Here is a 6064-nt window from a genome sequence, read left to right as displayed (position 1 = left end):
TACAGTGTTTGGAGGTTTCAGTGATTTATTCTCATTTTGATGCGGTTGAAATTTTGATGATCATATTTGATCAATAAAAGCAAACAAAAATATCCTTTTTCCAGCTACCTGTTCACTGTCACAATATTTCTGGTTTCAGAATGGTATTAAACGTAAATATGGAAGTCACTGCAATCGAACGGAAAGCACGGTATTACCTTAGGGGTTGTTCGCATATTACGTAATCAGCCGAGGCCGGGGGGGGGGGGGGGGGGGGGGGGATTGAACGGATATCCGACTATAGTTAAACAGGTATCAATTTGAAATATGACGCTTCTGTGACTAGCTTATCAACCTTCGAAATATTACCAACATTTTAGGCACTTCGATTACGAAATACGACTTTATATTTTATTCAAAAGAAAACCTATGAATTTTACCCTGATGATATAAAATGCTTCAACAAAGCTGAGATCAAGAAGCGAGAATTTGTATATATTTCAATAAGCTGTTTTCTTCTTTAATATTGGCCCTTGAACTGGTCAAATTTCCATGTCAAAAAGGGTTTTATTGATTAGATTGTTGCACTTGCAAAAGAATTGGACTTTTTCGTGATTTTACGACTAAACTTGGCTATTCTTGAATATAATTGGACAGTACAGCACACTATCTCCAATATAATTGGAGAATATAACGTACTATTCTCCGATATAATGAAGAATATAGTGTACTATTCTCAGACATAACGGAGAATAAAGCGCAATATTCTCAGATATAATGGAGAATAAAGCGCAATATTCTCCAATACAATTGGAAAATATAGCACACTATTCTCCAATATAATAACGGAAAATATAGCATACTATTCTCCAATATAATTGGAAAATATAGCACACTATTCTTCACTATAATTGGAAAATATAGTGTTATGAATAATATTTTGCAATTTATCCAATACAAAAATGTGCGCCGTTAACAGTTGAATGGCAAAAGTTTGGGCGAGCGATTTACAATTTAGTGAGCGCGAATTATAACCTAGGGGTCGTTCACATATTACGTAATCAGCTGTGATATGAGCTGAGGGGGGGTTTCCGAAAGATTACGCTAGTGTAATTTTAACGGGTGATACTCTTAAAATATCTGTTCCAGGACCGTCGACGAGTCCAACTCTGCGCTCGTTCTGGTAGGTTGTACAAACCTACAAGTGTAATTTTGACACAATAGCTATGTGTAAAACTGATCACAGAGGGGGGTAAAAATGTTCAAAAATGATTACGTAATATGTGAACGACCCCCTACCTAAATTACATGCGCGCCACGAGTTGTACACAGATATCCAAGGACACGGAGGTCGGAGACCCCACTGCAGGACCATACATGCTATATTAGCTTGTGCATGGCCAAAAAGGTTCCAATTGTCCAGGAAACTGTACGTAGCTGGTCAACTAGTTTTGAATTCAAATTAGGCTTGATGAGTTCTGGGGTTTCTAGAGGTAAGATTTGATGTTGACCATTGTTAATTGTCTGGCCCGGCGCGCGCTACTTCGTAGCACTTGCCATAACATTTCGAGAAGAAAGCGGCGCGCGCTACTTCGAAGAAATTCAGACGAGTAACATCCGTCAAGATTTGATGGTGCCAGGTTTATTTAGGCGGACATGGAAATTATGCGAGGAATATATAGGTATATAAAAATCATATCAATATAAAAATAGATCAAAAAATAGATCCAGAGATTCAAACGGCAATCATATCAGGGAACTTCCAATTGGTGTCGTTGTCATATATGATGTATTACATTATTAAGATATTATACTATTACTGTATGATAGTGTAGACTATTTGTCACAACAAGACGGTACAAGACGGTTTTGATTGCAGTGAGAGGACACAGAGGACGGTAGGTAAACGTTAAAAACTAGTGGAGCCGCGGCAAAGTACTAAAATGCGCGGGCAATTCTAAAATTTATAATGTCGCCGCGCCTCACGTCTTGTATTATTAGACAACAACATCAAATTCACTGTCCATATTTTGTAACAAAATCTAAAATTTCATAATACATGGTGTTGTATATGTTTTAATATCACTATAACTAAAGCGGACAAGCTTTTTATTTTACAACAATATCATTCCGTCTTCTTGTCGCTGTAACACTTGGAAAGAAACACGAAGATTGGACAGCGAGACAGAGCATGGACAGTGAGACAGAAATTGAACAGTGAGACAGAGAATGAACACCGAGAAAGATTGAAGGGTAAGACAGGGAATTAACCCTAAAATAGAGAATGAACACTGATGCAGAGATTGAATAATGAGATGGAGAATTAACGTCGAGACAGGAATGAACAGTGATTTAATAGTTAAACAGAGAATGATCACTGAGAAAGAGATTAAATAGTTAAACAGATAATGGACGTTGAGACAGATTGAATAGTGAGACGGAGAATGAATGTCGAGACAGAGAATGAACGCTGAGACAAAGATTGAATAGTTAAACAAGAAAATGAACACTGAGACAGAGATTGAACAGTTAAACAGATAATGAACGTTGAGACAGATTGAATAGTGAGACGGAGAATGAACGTCGAGACAGAGAATGAACAGTGAGACAGATATTGAATAGTGAGACGGAGAATGAACGTCGAGACAGAGAATGAACATTGGGACAGATTGAATAGTGAGACGGAGAATGAATGTCGAGACAGAGAATGAACGCTGAGACAAAGATTGAATAGTTAAACAAGAAAATGAACACTGAGACAGAGATTGAATAGTTAAACAGAGAATGAACGTTGAGACAGATTGAATAGTGAGATGGAGACAGATCGAAAAGTTAGACGGAGAATATCATAATATGGTTAGTTTAATATCTAATATCTAAAATGATTGCACGGCTTTTAAAGTAATATATTATCAAATATAATCGTATCTATGTTATCTATATAATTAGTTTCTTTTGTAAATATAGGATGCCACATCATTGGCGGTATCTGACAGTTTTTTTAAACATAATGCACGGACATCATCGTCCATCACGTCAAACTCGGGATCATTAACGAAGGAAGCTATTCTGTTTGAAAGCTCCCGCCAATCTCCTTTATAGTCTATGTCCCGTTTCTTCTTTCTTTTATCCCCATTTTCTCCAACCTCATCATCTTCTACTTCTTCATCCTCGTCTTCTGATGCTGGATAATCGCAGCATTTGTTTACATCTGCATCAGTTGGCCATATCCCAATATCACTTCCTGAAAAAATAATATTGGATTTTATATTTTGACTATTATAAGAATTGGAAGCAAAGCAATATTAGGGAAAACCTGGCAAACCCTGCGGAGATGTGATTTATGACTCTGATGGCAGAGAGTGATAACCCACTTTAACAGACAAAATTATCTTTGTCTTTCCAACCCTGATAACAACCAGGGTCCACACGGATACCTCGCCTCGGAGGTCGAAGTAATACCCTGCCTTTGATATTGATAATAATATTTACTGTTGGAAACTTCATATTTTCTCTACTAGCAGGCTCCACATGCACACCTCCTACATCGACGCTGACGCACGGCCATAGCACATGAACGAGTTATAAACCTCAATTTTGTCTTGTCTATTCAAATTGGAATGTAAACATGCATACAGATCAATTTAACAGACCTTCCCAGACCTTTATCTTTTACGAAGAACGGTATGTTTCTGTAATCTTCAGGTAGGTCCTCCCATTTCATTAAACCATCATCGATAGCTTGAAAAATATGTCTGCAGGGGAAGTGGGTCCTGCTGAAGTTTCTGCAGGTGCAAGTTGGTCCTCTGATGTTCAGTTGGTGGGGCTCAGACCGGTGAGAGGATTTCACATGGAATACTCCATCAACGACCTTGCACACTTTGCTTGACCGTTTACCTTCTAAAATTACTGGCTGTTATTCAAAAAATCAAACCAAGAGAGAACACATAATATTTTGTCGCTTTATAATTCAAATTATTACAAAAAATACTCGATTCTCCAGAAATTTGCCTTACACATATAATGTAGTGATATAGCACCAAGTTAGTGTCGTATTTTTAAGCGGGTTTGAAACTTTTAACTCACCCTTATCGTATTTCAGTCGAAGTTTTCTCTCCTTTTTCCACCAATCCCAGAGAAGTTTTGGTGCCTCCACCATGTAACTGGGTACATTACTCGTCGCAGTGAAAGCAGTATTAATGACATTCTCACTTTTCAGAACTAAGTGCCTAATATAATTAAGATAGAACATCTAAACAGTTTTATTCCTGTTCCATATGATCGAGGATAGTCAGGGCTACAAAACCTGACCAAGTTTAGCTCAATCCAGTACTGCGCGTTCAAGATATGAGGTTAAATATACCAAAAATAGAGGTTTTCTGGTGTGACATCATTGTAAATTATTTGGAGTATAACCTCAATATCTCACAAACTATACATTTGTGGTCTTTCTGAGTTACACTATCTGTTTCCTTTGGCAATTTCGGTTCAGAGTCAATTAAGTTTGAAACAAAATCTCAGTATATGTGAAAGGACTGAGGATATCAAGTTTGTAAAAGCGCGCGCGCGCGCGCGCGCACACACATATAATGACCTCATATCTTCCACATTTAACGATTTTTTATAGAAATTCTTTCACCATCCTGTAGCACTCATGTGCTGAGTAGGATAGCATTCAAATCATGTCTTTAAAAGATTTAGATAGATACTGAGGGAGAAAATTCATGTTTGTAAAAGCGCGCGCGCGCGCGCATGGCCCAGACTATATCAATGGACGGCCACGGGAGGATAAAAGTACTTTCATACACACCAGCATGCTCATTGATGGCTTAAAATGAAGCTAAGACATACTCGTATCAGATCCACCATAAGTTAGATACCATAATAATCATTAAATGTGTCTAAAATGAGGAAGCTTTGACAAGTGCGAGTGGTTTTGGCAAATTTTGGTATAAAATGGGCCCTGAGATCATATTTTTCTCATTAAAATCACATATATCACGAATATTTATGTGTGTTGGGTGTATCCTCATTGGTATCAACCATTTCAATCATCTAGAGCAGCTTTCCTGATTCTTTATCTCATGAAAATGGGCAAAAAAGCTCATAAATAGTCCAAAATCGGTCATTTTCGCCGCTTTAATAACCTCATTCCTGGCACCCAGAACACTTTGGGTACTCAAAACATGATTTTTCGGATACCTCAGACCCCTAACTAGCACATGGAGCCAGAAAGAACAGCATGTAGGGACTTCTAAATTTCCATGGTTGAGAACCCAATGTCACACTATTCGTTCATTAATCCTGCTTTCACTGGTCGGCTCTTTCATTTTCTCCTCGTTGGAGAAGTTCTCCACTTTATATGATTCTTTTTTCTTCCTCAGAAAGTCTCGCAGAAGAAGCTGAAGAAGTAAAGTATTAAAGAAAGAACTGAAGTTACCCAGAAGAGCTACAAGATCACCAAGAAGGACTCTACTTCAGAGAGATGGTTCACTATCTAGGTCTAGGTACTCCCCGAATACGCATGTATCATTGTGTTCTGGCCTCGGGGTTGACTATAGAGGAGAAAACGGCAAACCCAAAGAGGTTTTGCACTACACTTTAACAAAACAAACATCAGATTTATGATGTAGGTGATTCGTGGTATTTGACAACGCAGGGAGGTTGAAGTGCTAACCACAGTCCACAACTATTTATCGTGACAATGTCTGATAGACAAAAATCTGTCAAACAAGCATGTTAGTATTAAGCCATCAATATCTAGTCAGACAACTTCGATCAAACGAAGAAGAACGAGATAATAGGAAAGGGGGACATTGCGCCCGTAATACGTGTTCAACCAAACAATTCCAGTCGTAAGCGGGGGAAAATATCTAAAATTCAAAATTGTTAATCAGTTCAGACTTTGAAAATATACATACATAAAAACCAATCCAATCAATTTCAATTTATTTGAACCAATTCAATAAAATATCATGTTCAGCTGAAAAGGTAGAGGCACCATAAGTATAACCCACCGTTATCATTTCTGGCACTGGGATGACTTTTCCTCTTTTCCCCTCGCTGCTGTACTTGAACACCTTGT

At 37.9% G+C, this 6064-nt stretch overlaps 1 long non-coding RNA gene across 1 annotated transcript; it reads right to left on the bottom strand.

Annotated features, from left to right (window-relative positions):
- Nucleotides 1–3094: 3094 nt before the first annotated feature.
- LOC134822673 (uncharacterized) lies at nucleotides 3095–4136 on the bottom strand. The gene is made up of 3 exons (XR_010161214.1): nucleotides 4066–4136; nucleotides 3643–3879; nucleotides 3095–3223 (listed from the first exon to the last, which is right to left on the bottom strand). It is a non-coding gene; the product is annotated as an uncharacterized LOC134822673 (long non-coding RNA).
- Nucleotides 4137–6064: the final 1928 nt, after the last annotated feature.

Source organism: Bolinopsis microptera, chromosome 11 (genome assembly GCF_026151205.1).
Source record: "Bolinopsis microptera isolate Bmic1 chromosome 11, MBARI_Bmic_1.0, whole genome shotgun sequence".
Classification (NCBI taxonomy): Eukaryota; Metazoa; Ctenophora; class Tentaculata; order Lobata; family Bolinopsidae; genus Bolinopsis; species Bolinopsis microptera.
The sequence above is the reverse complement of the archived record's forward strand: the minus strand, read 5'-3'. Positions and strand labels throughout refer to the sequence as shown.